Source organism: Alligator sinensis, unplaced genomic scaffold, assembly GCF_000455745.1.
Source record: "Alligator sinensis unplaced genomic scaffold, ASM45574v1 scaffold596_1, whole genome shotgun sequence".
Classification (NCBI taxonomy): Eukaryota; Metazoa; Chordata; order Crocodylia; family Alligatoridae; genus Alligator; species Alligator sinensis.
In genome coordinates this window covers 1,002,344-1,023,064 of record NW_005841967.1, presented here as the reverse complement: position 1 = coordinate 1,023,064, position 20,721 = coordinate 1,002,344, and the positions used below count along the sequence as shown (strand labels likewise).

The 20,721-nt window shown below is 42.9% G+C and overlaps 1 long non-coding RNA gene across 1 annotated transcript in view; it reads right to left on the bottom strand.

Moving 5' to 3' along the window:
• Window positions 1-20,721, bottom strand: part of LOC112549791 — a 42,862-nt gene that overhangs the window by 5,534 nt on the left and 16,607 nt on the right. Inside the window, exon 4 of the long non-coding RNA XR_003093309.1 lies at window positions 16,482-16,565. This is a non-coding gene — a long non-coding RNA (uncharacterized LOC112549791). The remainder of the gene's footprint in view (window positions 1-16,481; window positions 16,566-20,721) is intronic.

Genomic DNA, 20,721 nt, shown 5'->3' with positions numbered 1-20,721 from the left:
AGTATTTGAAGACTGCTGTTATGTCCCCTCTAAGTGGCTTTTCCAGAAGCCGAACAGACCTAGCTCAGTTTTCCAAACAAACACATTGAACAGCACTAGGCCCAGGGATCCCTGTGGGACTCCATTCAAAACCTCCTACCTTTCTGACATGGATCCATTAATAATTACCCTTTGCTTGCAACTGTTGAGCTGGTTAGCTATCTACTTGTCCAGCCCACATTTTTCCAATGTATGAGAAGGTTGAGCAAGACCTTGTCAAAAGCTTTGCTGAAGCCTAGATACACTACAGTATATCCACAGCATTTTGTTCATCCACTTAAGTAGTTACTTTGACAAAGAAGGAGATCAGGTTTGTTTTGGGTTTTTTTTGACAATTTGTTTTTCATAAATCCATGCTGGCTGCTTGTGATCAGATGCTTGCAAATGGCCTTCTTTAGGATATGCTCCTGCAACTTCCCAAGTGATGAGGTGAGACTAACTGGTCTGTTCCTTCAGTCCTCCTTTTTGCCTTTTTTAAGGAAGGGCACTATTTTGGCCCTTTGCCAGTCCTCTGGTACCTGGCCCATCTCCCATGACTTCCTGAAGATCATTGCAAAGAGTTCTGAGATCTCCTCTGCCAGATCCTTCAGTATACTGGGATGAAGTCCAGCGTTGTTGACTTGAATTCATTCTAACCCATCAAAAGCTCTCTGATTGTCTCTTCTGTTATCTCCTCCCTCAGGTTGCCCCCTTCCTTATCCAGATAATCCTTATTATACATCTGGCTGCATCTTAATTTTTTTGGTGAAGACTGAGGCAAAGTAGCTGTTGAGTAGCTGTCTTCTTTGCATCTTGGCTCTGGCTAGTTAACAGTGCCTCCAGTTTCCTTGGTCCTTCTTTTCTGGCCAACATACTTATAGAACACTAGCCAATTGCCCGTTGTGGGAAGGGGAGGGGGAGCTGGCAGGGACAGAGCACCATGACCCATCACTGCACACCGCCACCACCTCTCAGGAGCAGGGGGAAGGGGAGAGGGAGGAGCTTGCCCGCCACCCCATCTGTTCCGCTCGGCCAGCACCACATGCCATGCCCCCGCACACCGTCCCCTCCATCATGGCAGTGCTCCGCCACACCGCCACCACTGCTTCCTGTCTGGAACACTCCTGGACCACTCCGATTGGTTGTTTCAGTCAGCACTGTGATTGGCTGCCGAAACAACCAATCAGTGTGTGAATAAAGCATTACGGACGGACGGACGGACAGACAAAGGCTTTCGTTACATTAGAATTTTCTTGTCTTAACATCCTCTTCCAGGTGCAGCTCATTCTTTATCTTTGCCTTCCTGATTTTGTCCCAGCAGGTTCTTGCTACTTCCTGGTACACTTCTTTGGACCCGTTCATTCTTCCATTGTCTGTATGCTTTCCTTTTGCATTTGAGGCATTTTAGAAGCTCCTTGTGCAGTCCCAATGGTCTCCTGCCATTCTTTTAATGCTTCCATCATGTCAAGACAATTTCTTCTTGGGCTTCCAATACTGTGCCCTTTAGAAGCTCCCAGCCCCCTTGGCTACCTTTATCATTCAGTCCATCTTCCTATGGCATGTAGCTATGAAATTAGATAAAAAGTGAAAGTATTTTCTAGATTAATATCATGACTAAAAAATAAAAATACACTTTTTTCATCAAATAGGATAATTTCAACCACTGCAGCAGCAAACTACAAATCTTTAGGAACCAATATCTATGCTAGAGCACTTCTGCATGCATTATAGCTTATTTAATTAAATGCAATTGCTTTTAACTGGCTGTTAATGATTAGGGTATGTGGATTTTTTAGCTGTATTTAATCAGGTAGCCAAGTGGAGGTAGTGTTCAGCCTGCCATTGAGGACAAGGGTATGATCAAACACTGTCCAAGTGTGTTGAAGACAAGTCCTACATGACTTAAATCAGTGGTTCTCAAACCTTTTTTGACTCAAGGCACACTGCATTGGACTTGATCCACCCCTCTGTAATTTTTGTGAATTGTGTGGCACCAAATTTCAAAAAAATAGATACACAGATAGATAGACAAATAATTTTTTTAATTAATCCTCATACAGGGGCCCAGTAGTGTGGATGGGGGATTGGCCAGGCAGAGGCCAACCGGAGCCTGCATTTCTCTGCTTATGTCCTCAAATGTCACAGCACCCTTCAAAGGATCCGATGAAAAAAGGAGGACCACAGCCCACTGGTTGAGAATCACTGGCCTAAAGGAAAAAAGGGTGGAGTGCTTTGATAGTAGATAGTCAATGACTCTGCAAATCTTTAATTTGCTACCCTGAAGCAGTACAGACAACAAAGCAGAATAAAACAGCTATTTTGTAACTCTGAAAAAGAGTACTATTGGCTATTATTCCATCTCCACTCCATTCCTATCCCTCACAGGCTGCAGCAACACACACTTACCTTGTTCCTGTTCTGGTCCCTTGACACCTCTTGGTTTGAAGTAATCATACTCCAATCAGAGTCTATACTATAGTTATCCCTTATCCTCTGATAAGGAAATAAGGGAATAAAAGAAACCTATGGTATTTGAAGGTCTGCCTTGCGCATCAGTATTTAAGCAACTCACATCCCTTGAGAAGAGTTAGGATGGTAAGCTAACAGGCCAATTCAATTTGGGATCAATTTCCCATTCCCACTGTGAGCATATCATTTAGGCCGGTGATGCTCAACCTCTCTGGCTCTGCAAGCCAGATAAGTGGCAAGGGACTAGTCCATGGGTCAGATCCCATATGTGGGGTCAGTGCATGGCATCAGTCCACAGGTGCAATACAGTGTGCCAACCCAATCCCATACACCAATACAATATGGCACATGGAACCAAATCATCTGGCCTAGGGGTTTCCCCATGGGTCTAGGAATTCAGCGGCAAGGGCACAGTGACCAGATAAACTGCCATAGCTCTGGGAGCAATTAATATTACTACTGCTTCCCCGCCACCAAATTTTTAGACCTGTGGGGAAACCCATGGGCTGGATGACATGACTCAGTGGGCTGAATCCAGTCTATGGGCCAGAGGTTGAGCACCACTGCTTCAGGCCACTGGGGCCAACCTTTTCAGCAGGTATTCCACAAGGTAAGCTCTGCATCATCCCTGAGTGCTATTCTGATACCCTTTCCCTGCCCAAACTCTTGCTCTGCTTTCTGCTCCCTGCCTTATGCTTCCTTGCCTGATTTTTCTGCTCTCTGCCCTATCTGTCACTACTTCCTTCCTGATCTGCCACGTACCACACAGAGAGGCTGCCCATACCACTTGTGGGAGGCATACCACAGGTTGGCCACCCCTGCCTTAGGGCAAGATCCTTAAATGAGAGTTAAGTGCCTGAATACCTTCTAAGTACCTGAAAGTCTTTTGTTGATCTGCTCCTTAGATTCCTTCTACCAGGGCTCCCCATCTACAAAATGAGGATCTCCCTTTCCTTCCTGTTGGGGTGTTGTAAGAATACATTATACTGGCTCTGATGCCAGCGTGATGAAGTCCAGATAATTACAGTAGATGTTAAATCAAAGTACAGTACACATGTATAACTTGTTGGCATTTCTGGGTCATTTCCTTTTTCTTCATAATAGATGCTGAATATTCAAAGTACCCAAGTTTCTATAAGGTACTTTATAAGCAAGCATGGGAACCCCATGCATATGGTGTCTTATGACCTGTTGCTGCATGATTACAAACATGCCTTTGACATTAGAACCATCAGCTAATTGTTGAGTTGTATGCAATGGATTGTGTTCCTGCACATGTAACTGTACAGTCTCTTGCAGAGTTTGACCATTTAACATATTCTGCCACACTGTGTGTCCATTGGGCCCACAAAACAACTGCTCCTTTTTTCACATGGTTAAAGTCTCTAATATAATCTGATTCCTACACAAAGTGTACCTTATTTACACTGTCAGCATTCTTTGCTCTTAAATAGCGCCTGTGTTGTGGAATCTCTGGGGTGTCCCTATGAAACCTGCTGCTCATGGCAAAAACACCTGCGGCTGCATCACTTCGTAGATTTGTCCCATATGGTAGTGCATTTCTGGCTAATTATCCCACCATCAGGTCTTTCAAAGGTTTGGTCATTGTCCTATCTATCAACTTTAGCTGACTGTATGAAGCTTTGGATCACTATTATCTCTTTCCCACAGAGATAGGGAAGGCCTATTCAGGACTTCAGAATGAGAGAATGCAGAGTGGAAACAGCTCATAGCAGGCCATGCGTCAGATAAAAGGCATTTGCAGGCAATTCCAGTTCTTATTTACTAGCATTGTGCACCTTTTTAGACCATATCACATCTTTACCTACTGGCTCATGGAAATGGAGCTGATTCCAGAGAAGTGCCACTTTCATCTCTTCCATACAGAAATTCTCCTACCTTTTACGCTAGATTTTGAAACTGACATATCCTTTGGGGATGTAGCAAGATGCTCCTTCATCAGACTCAGCGTGACTAGGGCTTCAACTGTATGACAGCTGAGGTCTCACATTATTGTTCTAGAATAGGTCTGTAATTCTAGCTGGCTCACACCCCACCTGACCGCCTACACTTTCAAGAAATGACATCAACACTACAAGTGGCAAAGTATCAGGCAGTTCTACAGATCTCTGGGCATGTCCTTGTGCACAGCGTGTTCCTGGCGTGACTCTACCTACACTTTCTGACACCAGTAATTGATGATTTAAAAAATAAGTCTCCCCATTTTGCCCCTGAAAATGGAGTTCATGCTTCCTTGTCCTCATGTAACTTCAGCCACCCACAGGAAAAGATAACCCAGAGATCCAGGCCTTGCAAGAGCATGTGCAGGCAGTGTCTCTTAAACAGACAGGGCCTGCCAGTGAGTTCATTTTAAACAGTAAACAAACATCAAAATGTTCCCTTCTAGTCAGAGTAATCTTGTCCTGAAGTGATTTAATTTCCCTGCTAAATTGTATGGTTTGTATATGAAGACCACATGACTGGGACTGCGAGGAAGAAGTCTCTCTCTGAAAGCTTACATTTGCCCTTTATCACACTGTTTTGCTTAGTATTCTATAAATAGATTGTGTGCCGTGTTTTTCCTTTTGGCCTCATACTATAAACTGGTTTCTGATTGGCTTTTGGGAGTCTGAAGAAAATCTCTAGAGAATGCTGTAAGCGTATTTGTTAGAGGTTTACAAGTGGATTAATTTCATAACTGGGCTCAGTTGACACATTTTAAAATATTAATTAGAGCTGTTTGCAATAGATTTGTCTCTGCATTAGAAATCAGGAATCTAAATAGCTTGGTTTGTGTAGTCTGAGTTTAGTTACAGTTAGGCTGGGATCCATTTTTAGCAACAAACTGTTTCTCCGAGATAGTTTTGGCTGCTTATTAATACTGGAAGTGTCTCTACAAAAAATGCATTATAAGACTCCCATTTAATTATAACTAAACCTATCTATTAAAATATACACGAAGTTCACAAACAAAAAGGCAGAGAGAGATTTTATTACTGATCTTGTCATTTCTTGGAGATAAAAGCTATAACTGCATCACAAATAAACTGTTATTCCTCCGTAAGTGTTTTAGTTACCACCACTACGCAACAACATATTAGAGAAACAGGAAGACCTGTTAATTTGATCCATGAACTTAGGGACTAAACAACAGAAGCAGGAAGGAAAAAAGAACTTGCCTAAATTAAGTTCCAGTAAAGCACTGGTTCTAAGGCATGTAAAAAGGTCTCTTTTAGCACCATCTGCCTATCTCCTCCATACCTAAGCAGTGGCTCCTTTAGGTGAGGCAGGTTAAAGTGTTGACACCAAACTGTCTCATCCACCAAGTGATCTCTCTAATAGGAATTTAATACACTTTGCCTCTCCCTTCATCTTTTGTGCAAGTCTGTTACTGTAATATAGCTGTCTAGGCTTTCTGGCTAGGGACAGATATTCAAAAAGCCTGAGCCTGAATTGATTCAATCTTTGCAGGTTTGTCTAACCTGGCTAGGCTGAATCAGTTTGTAACCATGTAGACATCCCCTCTGCACTGAAGAAATGCAAGCACATGCCTGCTGTGGTGCAGGCTGGAAGCCAGCGGGCACTAGAGCAGTCCTCCCTACCCTTCCACAGAGCTGAGCTGGGGCGGGAAGGGGTGGCCACCCCCTCACTGTTGATAACAGAGCATTATCACCCCATTAGCAAAATAACAGCCTCTCTCATAAGTTCAAGCTCTTCTTAAACAACTTTTTCCAAGGAAGGAATGGAGTGACATTACCAGCTGACCTGTTCATTAGCTCCGAAAACCCCTAAGCCGACACTGTCCTGTCTGTCCTGCAGTGGCGGATTTACAATTAGGGGGCCCTGTGCTCAGCTTCATGTTCAGGCAGTGGCTTACTGCTGGCTCCCAGCACCCGGGGGCCAATGCCTACACTTGCACACCCCCCACCCCCCCGCCAGCATGATCCACACAGAGTGCAGGGCCCCACCTCCCGCCACATTCACGGGGAAATTAGTGCGACACACTGGCCATGGGGGAGAGGTGGTGGCTGGAATTACTGGCCGGAACAGCTGAACAAGCCCACAACCTGCTGGGTGGGAGGGAGGGCCACAAACAAAATGCAAAAGGCACCCTGGCCTCTCCAGCCAAGGGCTGGGCCCCTCCCTCAGGCAGCAGCAGCAGCAGGGCCCCCTGTCATTGGGGACCCCGTGCCACTGCATGGTTTGTTTCATGGTAAATCTACCACTGCTGTCCTGTCTCCCACAGCACAGACCACAGCCAGCATGTGGGATGCTAGCTAAAGGTGAGAGGTGTCTGTCTAAGGCAGAGGGGAGGGGGAATCCCTGCCTGAGCAGGGAGTGGTGAGGGGGACGTGGGAAAGCAGGAGGAAGCAAGGCAGATGCCGCTGTACCTGCAGTCTCTGCCAGAGCGCCAGCCAGGGAACAGAGAGCAGAGCCCCACCCAGAGTTGCAAAGCAACTGAGATACTGGAAGATTCTGATTTAACTTAAACCAGGAAGGGGTCTGGGGCAGACATTGCATAAACCAGTTTGACTCAAATCAGTTGAGTCAGATACTACATTCAACCAACTTTATCTGAAACCAGTTTCAACCATTTTCAAACTGGTTTATATACACTGAACATCTGTTCTGTTACAGGTTTAAACCCGTTTCTGATCACTTAAACTGGTTTATGTGTAATGTCTGTCCCGAGCCTCTGAGTCCTTATAAACTTTTCCCTTCAATTGCTATCCAGTGTAAAGTGCCGAGCTGTTTTTTTTCTGTATCTCTCTAAGTAGTTCTGTGTAACTTGCATGAGAAGCTACAGTTGCCCCTTTTAATTCTGGGGACCTCAGTTGTGGTGCTGCTCTCCTGAAGTTGTGAAGAAGTCTGCAGCAGCAGCAGCAGAGCTTTACTTCTACTCAGCTCATAAAGTTGAGAAAGAAGCAACACCTGTGAAATTCCTCCACTGAACCTTATAAAGCAACTACACCTCTACATGCCAACCTCTATGGAACTCAATTCTGTAAGTTATATATAGAGAAATACCCAAATCATGACTGCGCAGATTTCATGGAAATCGGGCAATCTCCACAAAATCTGCTGGAGAGGAAAACAAACTTGTTGAAAATAAAATGCTGGCTCCCCAGTGGGAGCCAGCAGTCCTCATGGCCACTGCAGCCTGCCGAGCGGAAGAGGAGAGGGGGCCTGTTAGCATGAAGGGCTGCAGCCAAAATGACTGTTGCCCCCCGCCCTTGACCACTGATTGGCTGTTGTGGGGCCCCAGCCTTCTCTACCAATCAGCAGAAAAGGGTAGGGCTGCATGATAGAAAGTCCTCTCAGCTGATAAGTGGCAAGCGGCAGGGCCACATGATGATGGACAGCTCTCTCCACCAATCAGCGGTGGGAGCAAGGCCACTGGGGCCCTTGGCCCCCAGAAGCACAGGAGGGGCACCATGATAAGCCCTTGAAAATGGTGACCAGCCTCACGATCTGCCTGCAAAATCAGCTGGCCCTCTTCTCGAGTTGGGCCGACCCCTAGTTATATACCGTCTTGGCTGGACACTTCCCATCTCTCAAAAGAGCTAACTTTTCAAATGTTAAAAGCCAGAGTTTTTATGTGCACTGGATACAACTTTTTCTTTCTATTGTTTAGCTACTGTGGCATAAACAGAAACATTAAAATTACATACAATTGTATAAATTGTAAATTGTGTAAATTTTTTTTAGAATAACTTGTATTGGATTCTGTTTCAATGTACATCTATCCAAAGTTTCATTAAAGTCTTCTGATGACAAAAGTGATGGATTGCTGTTTTAAAAATAAAAGTTACATTGAACTCCTTTGAATGTCTAAAGTACTAAACTAAATTAGATATTATTTTCCAAAAAGATAAAATTTGTGACCTGAAAGCAGTGAAATTTTTGTTACATTCAACAACTATTTTCATGTTTAACAAGAAAAAGAATCTACTTTACTTGAAAATATGAATGTAGTCACACCTCTAAATTATGAAGTTGCTATAAAAAAGGCCATTAACATGTGTAAGACAACTGCTACAGGAGTTAGTAGCAACACAAAATGTATACATAATCACACACACTACTACCGATTACTCCAGTAATTTTATACACACAGATACACACTTTTTTTTTCATTTTTGTATTCCATTTCATGTAAATGTATATGCTTGCATGTGCATATATATGTGTATACGTGTTTTTCAATTTGATATGTTGTGGTAATTCAAACATATATATATATATATATAAAATAGAGAGAGAGAGAGAGAGTATATGAGACTATGTTTGAATTACAAAACCATATCAAATGGAAAAACATTATTCCTAGATATAAACGGAACAGTTTCATAGCTCATTCTCATAGAAATCACACTGATCGATTCAAAATTCTAAAGCTTCTGTTGTAATTCTAACCCTGACCCTGTGATGCGGAGAGGTTTAAAAGCTAGTTCTCTGAGCTACTGCACTTCACAAGGAAAGGTCTCCAATTGATGGATTTGAGAGTAAAATGGAAATCATAATTTTTTTTTTGAACTTCAGTACACTGGCAGTGGCAACCTCCGCTTGGGAGCTGCTTTTGCTTTGTTGATTTTGTCTCAGCAGTAATGTTATTTTAACATGGATTTGGGTGTTTAGTTTCATTATGGTGGTATCTATAGTACTGCATCACAAATGGCACTACATTCCTTGCATATTTTATAGAATGCATCAGCTCAATTTGGAACAAAAGCAGTTGTTTTGGATGCATCACTGCAGACTGTTGTCTAATCCAAAATATCTGCTTTGTAGTGCTTTTCCTACACAAAAAATGGCAGGGGTTTGTTGTTTACCAGAGCTAGAAGCAAAAAAAAACAAAAAACCCTCATCTACCTCAGACAAACATGGAAGTTACTCTGTGGGCCAAGTTCTGGCCAGTTATACCAGTTTATGTATCCCACAAGGTGCAGCATTTCAGTGCTCATTAATTAAAATCTTAGTAAATATAAAATAACAGTCTCCATGTGTCTAGAGTTTCATTCAACCAGGGGATCTGAACACATAATGAAAACATAAACCAACACATCAGCTGTATTTAGGAATGATTATACTCACTGCTGAATCTGAATATGTGAAGATACCAACCCTAGGAGCCCATGAGGTAGCTGTAAATGATAATTAGGATAAGCAAACATGTAGAGCTTGCATGTGTAAAACTGCATGGATGCTGCTCTAAAATACTCTGTCACACTATTTGACTGTCTGGGTACTCGGTCTGAACGACACCTTCACAGCCCTTGCTCTCCCATGCAGGGGAGTAATATCCACCCTGACTTACCCCTCCTACCCCTCCTTTCCTTTCTTTATTGCCCAGGTTATAATTCTGGTTATATTGCAAGGCCGCTTCCAAGATATTCCCTGCTGTAGGCAAGTGGGTAGGAGTGGAAACAGGAAAGAAGCTGAAAGGAAAATGGGAGCAGTCCTGGCACTACAATCCTATTTCCTGATTTTCACTACTCGTATGATTCCTTTTTAATTATCAGTTCATTTAAGAACTCTTGCTCCAGCCAGACAGGTCTCTTATCATATGTCCTCTCCTTTCTCTGCATTTGAATAGTTTGACTGAGAGCAGCCACACTGCAAAATAACACACACAGCACAAAGCGATTGAATTACTGCACAGAGTAATTGTGTTAACTGAGGAGTGGTGTTCATTCAAGTTGAAGCATACGTTCCTGGATAGGCAGCCAATTCCCTTTGAAAGCACCAACGCCCTTGAGTAAAGGGTATGTGTATGGATGGCACTTGAGCTACAGACAAATCTGGAGTTTCAACTTAAATGAACTCCATGATGAAGACAAGCCCTAAAGAAAAATTAAGTAGATTAAGTAGCAGTATTCCACCACGTATCTTTCCTAAACTATGCTAACACAGACCGAAACCAATAGATCGGGGTGGGCAAAATACAGCCCGGGCTGGATGTGGCCTGCCAGGACATTCTATCCAGCCCTCGGGGCCCCTAAAAAATTTAGAAAATTAATATTCATCTGCCCTGGGCTGCCTGTCTTGCAGCCCTCGATGGCTTGCCAAAACTCAGTAAGTGGCCCTCCGCCCAAAATAATTGCCCGCCCCTGCAATAGATCATGCAAGATGAACAAAAAGTTCACCAACATTTAGGAGCCTGGCTGTATTAACAAAAAGTTTAAAATAAGGAAGTTAGGTTCTCCTAAAGCTGGAGATCTCAGAGTTCCTCCCAGCATGTTCTTAAGATGGAAGATCTAATAAACAGGCTCAATCACTTGTCCTTTCCTTATATCCACTGGGTTTAGCAACAGACATTGCATTTGTCCTGGGATAAGTTGTGCCCGTGTTTGTCCCAGAACAGAAAAGTCCTGGGATTAGCATGTACACATATCACCCTTCCAATCAAGATTTAGTGAGTGGCTGAATGCACTGCTGCCTTTCTGTCTTTGATTCAATGTTGAAATCCCAGGATAACCATTCAGACGTATTTCTCAATGTCTGGGGCAAACTGTTATCACTCTTTATCCCAGAAACCTTTTTAGGTTTTGTCCCAGGACAAATGTAACCTCTGCTTGTAGCCTGAGTCCAAGGAAGCCATTTAACCTTTTTTGTTTAGAATTAACATAGCAGTTGATTCAATGAGATTTTTCAGGCAAGCAAAGACTGTCACACAGCCGGGTAATTTGTTTTGTGCAGATAACCAATCATTAATGCTCTGGCATATGTGAAGAACATTACATAAACAGTCTTGCAAATTACCAAAAGATTTAACATCTAAGTGTTTTAGAAAGCACATTTTAGCAGTTCTGTATTTCACTTAACTTCACAGTCATCAATTCTAAAAGTTGCAATGGAAAACAAAATATAATCCTTCAAACCTTAGGGGAAAGTCACAGTTTATATCTAGAAAGTATGATGCTGACAGTCTGAAAAGATGCCAAAGTTGACAGTTAACTGTCACATATTAAGAAGGCTCTTAAGACTCTTTCTTCCCATTCCCAGGCCAGACTTGAGTTTGGAAGTCACTGAATGAATTCCACAAGTACTACAGTTTGTACTTTCACAGACTACTTAAAAGCTGAAGTATCAGATTTCACAGCACTGTGAAAAGGCTGGAACAACTTCAAAGCATTTCTGAAACATCTATTACTTTATTATGGAGAGACAATAGTCTCTCCATAGCTAAGGTTGAAACAATCCTTCCATTCGAAGGCTGATTTTGACACGCACAGCCTTAACTTCACCGAAATGAAACCAATCCATCTGAAATTTCACAGGCAGGAGCTTATGCCAAGGTAGAATCTAGAAAGCTTGAAGCAAATCAGAAAAAGTGTTTGTGAGATATCAAAGTTTTTCAAGAGATTGTGTGAGTTTTGGCTTGTCATAACTCAAAAATGGCTTGGATTAGCAATTCCAAATTTGATTTAACATGTTGGTCCTGGCAAGAAGTTAGTGCCTGTGACTAGTTTTATTTAGCTATTAGAAGCAGTATCCGATTACATTAGCAACTCCAAAGAGCTTTTACCCCATCTTGGGCCTCAGTTGAATTTTAAAAGTTACAAATGGCACCAATGTCTAATGCCAGAATTTACAAAATCTGACTTCATTCAAGTTTCATAAAGTCTGCACAATTTGAATTAATACAGATGAGTAATTTGAAAAGATGTCATTTCCTCATCCCATCCTCTTTGGGCACTACACAAAGGACAATCATCTGCAATTTTCTATATTCAGCAATTGGCACCAATAATTTCTGCATGTACTACAAACAGATAGGACTCAATACATTGTACTTTTGCTTGTTTGCTTCACAAACAGAGCTCTGCTCCTATAGGCTAAAACCTCAAGACTTCCTAGTGTGAACTTTACCACCTATAAGGAAAAGGGCCAGCAAACCTAGAAATGAGGAACTGACATCAAAACTAAATGCAGGTAAACTAAGGTTGGCAAAGCTGATTGACTAAATGCTGAACTGAGAACGATCTTTAAACTGCACATCAGTGGAACATTTTAATTTACAACTGAACCTTGAGTAATAGGAGCAGAGCTTTGTTTGTGAAGCAAAAGTACAATGTATTGAGTCCTATCTGTTTGTAGTCTGTGCAGAAATTACTGGTGACAATTGCAGAATATAGAAAATTGCAGATGATTGTCCCTTGTGTAGCGCCCAAAGAGGATGGGATGAGGAAATGGCATCTTTACATGCGATAGTGCTAAATATGACAACAGATTACTTCCCATGTTCTTATGTTTCTTAGTACACTTGATGTTACATGACAAAATAAGAAACAGCAATACCCAGACCACTGAAAATAGCGTTGGTGAAAGGATACATAAAATTTGTTAGTGTGATGAAAACTACAAGGAAAACAAGCTACAGCAGTTTTTCCCAAGTGCTTCCTCAGTGTGACCCCATTTATGACCCCATTTCCTCAGCATGGCCCCTCACTCCCAACCTGCAGCCCCCCACAACCCCATGTGTACCTTACTCCCTACCCACATCCCCCTCACCCTGCCAGCGCCCCTCTGGCCAGAGCAGAGTGCAGAGCCTGGCTCGCCCCACCCGTCCCCTCCTCCATGGGAAGCACTGCCAGAGCAGAGCCCATGGTGGTGGGAGGATGCAGGCTGCCTGCTGCAGGCCTGGAGCTACCCACCCTACTGCCCTCCTCGCAGGGGCTCCACAGCCTAGTGGGCAGGACCTGGTGCAGGAGGGAGGGAGCGCTGTACCACACCACTACGTCTGCCAAGCTGAAGCACCCCCTGCTCGACCGGCAGCAACATGGGCACAACTCTGTGCTGCCACCACTGCTGTGCCTCACCTTGGGACCCACAGTTTGGGAACCACTGAAATTCAGACTTCACTGAGGATTAGAGTAAAAGAAACTGCAAAATTCATTCTGATGAAGTGAAACAGCAGGTGCATTCATAAAAGAGTCAAAACAAATCTGAGGGATCCTTGGTATAAGTCAGTGGCAAAACTCCCCTTGAGCTTATGTTGCAGCACCATTTCATCCAGGATCCAGCCCCTTGTATTAACTTCTGCCATCTCCTCTAAGAAGCTAGGAAATGGAAGAGCTGGTAGAGTCCAGCCTGCTGTCATAGTTTCATAGTTTTAGGGTCGGAAGGGACCTAATAGATCTTCTAGCCCGACCCCCCGCCAGGGCGGGAGAACAACAAAAAAACCCCCTAAAAACAAAAACGGGACTCAAATGAGTCCAGCCAGGTAGGTATCCAGCCTCTTCTTAAAGATCCCCAGGGTAGGGGCCAGCACCACCTCCCTTGGAAGTTGGTTCCAGCTCCTAGCCGCCCTAACTGTGAAGTAGTTTTTTCGGATGTCCAATCTGTACCTCCTCTCCATCAACTTGTGCCCATTACTCCTTGTTATGCCAGCGGGGGCTAGGGGAAACAGCGTCTCCCCCAAACCCTTCTGGTTCCCCCTAGTGAGTTTATAGACGGTCACCAGGTCCCCCCTCAGCCTTCTCTTGTGGAGGCTGAATAGGTTCAAGTCCCGCAGTCTCTCACTGTAGGGTCTGCCCTGTTGTCCCCGGATCATGCGGGTGGCCCTCCTCTGGACCCTCTCCATGTTGTCCACATCCCTCCTGAAATGGGGCGCACAGAACTGGACACAATACTCCAGCTGCGGCCTGACCAGCGTCGCATAGAGGGGGAGGATCACCTCCCTGGCTCTACTCGAGATGCACCTGTGGATGCACGACAAGGTCCGGTTAGCCCTGCCAACCATGACCTCGCATTGTCGGCCCATGTTCATCTTGGAGTCAATAATGACACCAAGATCCCTTTCCGCCTCCGTGCTCTCAAGTAGGGAGTTCCCCATCGTATAAGTGTGCTGCTGGTTCCTACTACCCAAGTGCAGCACCCTGCACTTGTCCGTATTGAAACACATCCTGTTCCTGTTTGCCCACCCCTGTAACCTATCCAGATCCTTCTGCAATCTCTCTCTCCCTGCTAGCGTGCTCACCTCCCCCCAAATTTTGGTGTCATCAGCGAATTTAAACAGGTTGCTTTCCACCCCAACATCAAGATCGCTGATGAAGAAATTGAACAGCGCAGGCCCCAGGACCGAGCCCTGGGGGACTCCACTACCCACCTCCCCCCAAGTCGAGTATGATCCATCCACCACCACCCTCTGAGTGCGACCCTTCAGCCAATCTGCAATCCATCTGACCGTGTAGGCATCTATGCCACAGTCGCCTAGTTTATTAATTAGGATGGGGTGAGAGACGGTGTCAAAGGCCTTGCTGAAGTCCAGAAAGACTACATCCACCGCGACACCTGCGTCCATGGCCTTTGTGACCTGATCATAAAAGGCAATCAGGTTGGTCTGACATGATCTCCCCCTAATAAATCCATGCTGATTGCCCCTGAGCATCATTTCTGATGCCGGCCCATCACAAATGTGCTCCTTGATGATCTTCTCAAAGAGTTTCCCCAGGATTGAGGTGAGACTGACGGGCCTATAGTTGCCCGGGTCCTCCCTTTTCCCTTTCTTGAAGATGGGGACCACATTAGCTACCTTCCAATCATCTGGCACCTGGCCCAAGCACCACGATCGCTCGTAGAGCCGTGCCAGGGGCCCTGCAATAACCCCAGCTAGCTCCCTCAGCACCCTGGGGTGGAGAGCATCCGGACCCGCTGACTTGAACGCGTCCAGCCCCTCCAGAAGCTCTCTAACCCGGTCCTCCCCAACCTGAGGTCTGAAGGCGATCCCCTCGCGTCCGGCTTCTATCACAGCAGGGAAGTCCCGGTCCCTGCACAAGAAAACGGAGGTGAAGAATTGGTTAAAGAGGTCCGCTTTATCCTCTGACGCAACCACCAGATTGCCCAGCATATCCTGCAGGGGCCCCACGTTACCCGGCGCCTTCTTCATCCTCCCAATATATTGTCATCCAACCCCCTGAAAATTAATGAAACTGGAAACCTATTAGCTAGCTTCAAAAGAACTTCTGGGAAATCGTGGGTAAAAAGGAGAACACCATAGAGGAGAATCATTCCTCTTAGGATCAGGTCTGCTTACAGACTGATGTGAAGATGAGCAGTTTTTGGATTCTGCGGTTACATTTTGGTACGTGTCTACAAGAATACCAAGGCTCAAAATTCAGCCTGCCAACTTACTTTTGTTCCTCTTGTAAAAGCCCCCTCTTCCTGCAGTGCTTTCCATATGTGTTTTTTCTTTCTAACACTTCAAATGATTCTTCAGTGGTCCTCAGAAAGAAAACCCTAGAACATCACAGTGCCAACAGGCAACTCAAAAATCAGCATAGATCTTACAATAATAAACCATCATGCAGGACAAAGGGGAAGTTCACTACTAAAAAAATGATTTCACTATCAAGCTGCTAATGAGTTTAAGAGCAAACTTATGATAATTACTCCTTTTAAACCATCAAGGATGGATAAACAGGGAGGAGCACACAATACTGAAATTCACCTGCAGATAATGGTGACAAAAATTCTCAATGTGCAATACTGGAAGGCTACTTTCTAGTCTGCATGAATGGGTTCTTAGCACCTGGGTCTTCTTGATAAGATTGTTTCCATGGAATGAGTCCCATTCCAGTTCAGACAGACTTCAAGGCTGAGTCAAACTTGTAACGATTATGTTAAGTTTGGCAGACTTAACCGTGGTTAGCTTGGCATGTTGGTATTTCAACACAAACCATTTCTGTAATACAAGTACATTCCAAATTCTTTCGATGAAGCACCAAATGTGTTACTGAGGGAAAAGTCGAAGCTGATGTCACTCAGACAGTCAAAATCAGGCTGCTGTTCTGCTACATATTCACAAGAGAACACAGGAGTTCCAGTGAAATATATTTAAATAAAGCACAATGAGTACTTACTTGACACTGAAGCTATGATCTGTATGGAACAGAAACAGCAAAACTTCAGACAGTCATCACTTCAATTCATGAAGTTACTGGTTCAGTCTTCACTGTATTCTACAAATAAACATTTTAAAGCATCTGTACCTGCTGAATGGGGAGGACCACTTGATCATCAGCTAGCATCATCTTCTTTACACAAAAACAGAGGCAGTACTTTTTACCATGTACCTGTAGATAAAAAAAAATCCTAAAATGAATCATCATCTCTCATTCAAACATTATGACATCTGACTTGCGTGGTTTATATAGTGATATTACCATAACAGTAAGTAATTGAACACCCAAATTTTTTCTAAGTACCTCAACAAATAGAGAAAAAATAAAAATCACAGTTTTCAACCTGAGTACCTTAAGTTACAGGTTCCTACAACCATACTTAGGCAGCTAAGTACAAATAGTCTGGCATTCAGAGGTGCTGTCCAAACCCAGGCCTCAATGAAGACAATGAGTGCTACACTGCCTGGTATCTCAGAAAAGTCAGACTACTTGTAAGCATATTAAATCAATATTTAACATACTGTATTTGCTTGCATGCAGCATGCCCAGAATAAGACATGCGCCTTGTTTCTGAAAGGCAGAACAAATTAAAAGCAATCTTTCCTTGAAAATCCTGGTAAATAGCAGTAAGTAACCAAGTAGCGGCAACTAGGGAGACCAGCATGCTCATGGTGTTGCTCTCTGTGGAACACATGCAGTGTTAAGTCTAATAGTACATCCAACCAGGTTTATCTTAAACCAGTTTCAGCCATTTTGAAAGCTGTTTAAGTGTACTGAACTTCTGTTCTGTTACAGGTCATCACATTCTGTGGAGTGCAGACGTAACTGGAAACGTTTCAAAATGCTGTTTCATTCAAGATTATTTTTGGAGTGCTTTTGGCCATTTTTGGAGCACTTCATAGAGCACTTATATCTCTCTATTTGCCATCTGAAGTGCTTCCAATGTTACGTCTGGCCAGGCCTTTGCTTATCTTATCTGTTTTGTTATACCCTTTCTTGGGGGGGGGGGGGGTGCACACACATGCACACACACATGTACAAGCACAGATGTAAATTTATATTTCTTTTAAAAGCTTCTAAGCTCCTAAAAGCACCCAAAAGCACTTTTTGAGTGGAGCAGAAAACATGATAAATAAAAATAATAGGTAATAACATTTCAGCGTATAAGCTGTAACCTTTCAAGCAAGTCAGTTTCTTTAAATAAGTAGTGTTTTATCAAAGGACTGAAGGGATTTGTCCCAAAAATGAATGAGTTAATTCTCTAATGAATTTAATTTTGTCTGCTTGTAGGTAGATTGTTGTTATAGCTTTCTTTGTAATCTTTTCCTCTATTTTAGCAATGCCACTAATCAAATTCAAGCAATGGCTTTGTGAGCACTAATTTATCAAAGCATTTGACATAACCCACTCAGAAGTTATTAGCTGGTATAGTAAATTACAGCAGCATAACTTTAGATCATGGACTCCAATCATTAGCTGAAATACACCTATGCAAGATTCTGTATTGTCAGATTGCTCAATGTTTATACTCAAGCTTTTGGGTACCTTGCTAGTCCACGTGGATCTGCCCTGGTGTTTATGAAATCTTCAAAACTTTTTAGACAAGGCACAGTTTTAATATGTGCACAGAAATTACTATATACCAACCACAGAAATGGTCACTGGGAGTAGTTCAAAATGTCTTACAAGAATGCTTTGATGATATCCAGAGCAGTACTACTGGCCAGTAGCAAAACTATAATTATGTTAGCTGGATCTAAAACAGAGGTTTGAATTGCAAGAAATCCTCTTTCAACTTAACCCCATCCAGAACTTTAACAAGACCAGCAGACTTTCAAGAAAGTTGCAATCCAATGAAAATGTAAGCATACTATTATAAACTTAAGGGCTTTTTTAGTGTAGGTCATCTCAGTTAGTTTAGGTCATGACAAAAGGAGGGTTTTCAATGCAGGTGCAGAGGAATTTGGGGCTGTTCACGGGAGAAACTGCACAGAAATGAGGAAATTAGTGAGAACATTAACAGATGTGCAATTATATCTGAAGAACATTCAATCTTGATTCATTATGGGCTTTATTGCTGGATTCACTACTGAACGCAAACAGGAATTTTTTCACTTACTACAGTGGAAGCAGGAACTGACTCCAAATACCAGCTGGCGTGCAGAAGCTCCAAGGCTATAATTTTCAAATGCATCAACATAAGTCAGAAGGTACCACCACGATCACCTGGCATAACCTCCTGTGTGATGTTACTTGGTGAGCTGCAAGGTTTGCCAACTGACATATGGCGTTATAAATTCATAAAGAACAGATCTGAAGTTTGATAAAGTAGACACCACTCCACTTTGAAAGAATCTTAATTTGGCCCCTAAGTTCACATATCAAAGTGGCCACTTTATTAGTATAAATCAAGTTTGCCTTACAAAGACAAAAGCCTTGCTTCTGAGTGGAAGATCACTCAGGATCTTGGCCTCATGCCTAATCATGTATTTTCCTTGGATAAAATGTGTAAAAATTTTTGTCTTCCCATTTATTAGCTATGCCAATAAATGCATTTTTTATCCTTGGAGTACCTCATCATAACAGGTATCCATTTTAGCGATAGTTGCTCCATTTTTGCCAGGTCGTTCAGCCAGCAGAACAGCTCCTTTTCACTTTGAATAATAATTACATCTGCCTTTCTTTCTTTAAACTGACTGTAAAATAGCAGATCAACTTCAGATTATAACTATTGCTTAAACCCCTTAGTATTTTTGGACCTGATGATATTATGCACCAATGTATTTCTGCGCCTCCACAAAACCCAATTTAAGACTCCAATCATCACATCAAAAACTGGAAGGTGACTGCATTTATGACATGAAGAGCTATATAACATGGACCTATTCTTCTTTGAAGTCAACCTCACTTAAAAAAGACTAAATGCCTTTAAAGCATATGCTTTCTGTGTTAGTGTGTTCAAAATGATCTGCTGCTCCTTCAAACATTACCCTCCATTTACATTTTTTTTTAAACTGAACCTGTCCATAGGTATTTAAAGAGTTTGGATAATTTATTACGCTGCTGTGCTTTGTTTTATTCTGTCATACATAGCCCAGACCTCCTTAGGCAGTGACAAAATTGAAGTAAGTTAATATTTTAATTAGCTAGTAATACTGTCTTTGCCTGCATCAGAAGTCTTCATATTTTTAACTCTTCTGACACTATTTTTACACAGATGTTTAATAGATATTAAAATCTATTTTACAAAGATTTCCTACAATTTTGTTTTTGACTGTTTGCCATCAAACTCTATGACACACAAAGTTATATGACTAAAGAGACATCATATAGCTGAAAAAGCTGTCATTCTTGCCCCATCCCTGTTTCCATCATACATATTACAGGTAAAATTAGGGTACTATGCCAGTGGTTTCAGATCAAGAAAAGTAAGTCTGCAACTCCAACTCTACCGTCCCTGGTATACAGGAAGAAACCAAAGGGCAGAATTATTGTAATTTCTGGTGCTCATTTTAGACTTGAGACAATCTACATGAGATGCTAACTGTGCAGTAAGTAGCCTAATCATCAGGGATTCTGGGTTTCCCTGACAAAAAACTTCAAAATCTCTGACAAAAACCCGAAAATCTGTGATTAAAATGAAAGGCCCCCCCACAGCCCACCCAGCACTGCTGGTGCCCGTCACCCCTCATTTTCAGCTCCTGCTCCCCCAGCCCTGCCAGAGGGGTCTCCCAGCTGCTAGGGCTCTGGAGCCAGAGACCCAAATCTGCAGGTTGGCAGCCCCCTACCCCTGGTAGGAGCAGCGTGGAGACAAGCTCCCCCACTGCTGCCTGCCTGCTGGTCTTGTTTCCAAAGGACCTGATATTATAAAATCATGAATATTATCTGCTTTCGTTACAGTCAATTAAAGTTTTAAGGTGCTCCATAGTACATGGAATGGGATCCAACCATCCAAAACAAAACATGGGAAAATAGTTCTAGGAAGGGAGGCTGTGCAGAGATTAATAAGAATTCTAGTACAATAAGGTCCCCTGAAAAGAGTGAGTTTTTAAGATGAGACAACATGCTAGTTCAAAATCAGTGGAACTGTCTTCTGAACGTGTACAAAGTAGACATGAGCAGTACCAATCTTATCGGAACATTTGATGCTTCTTAATTGAGGGAGTGCCCAGCTCACTAACTCTTTTAGTGATGTAACTATCCAAAAGAAAAGAACAGAACCAGAGAACCAAGCTCAGGAAAGAACTTAGTTAGTGTTTAAAGTCCATTCTTAATTCAAGACTGTCACAACCCAGTGATTTTGGTGCCTCAGCACGATGGAATTTTC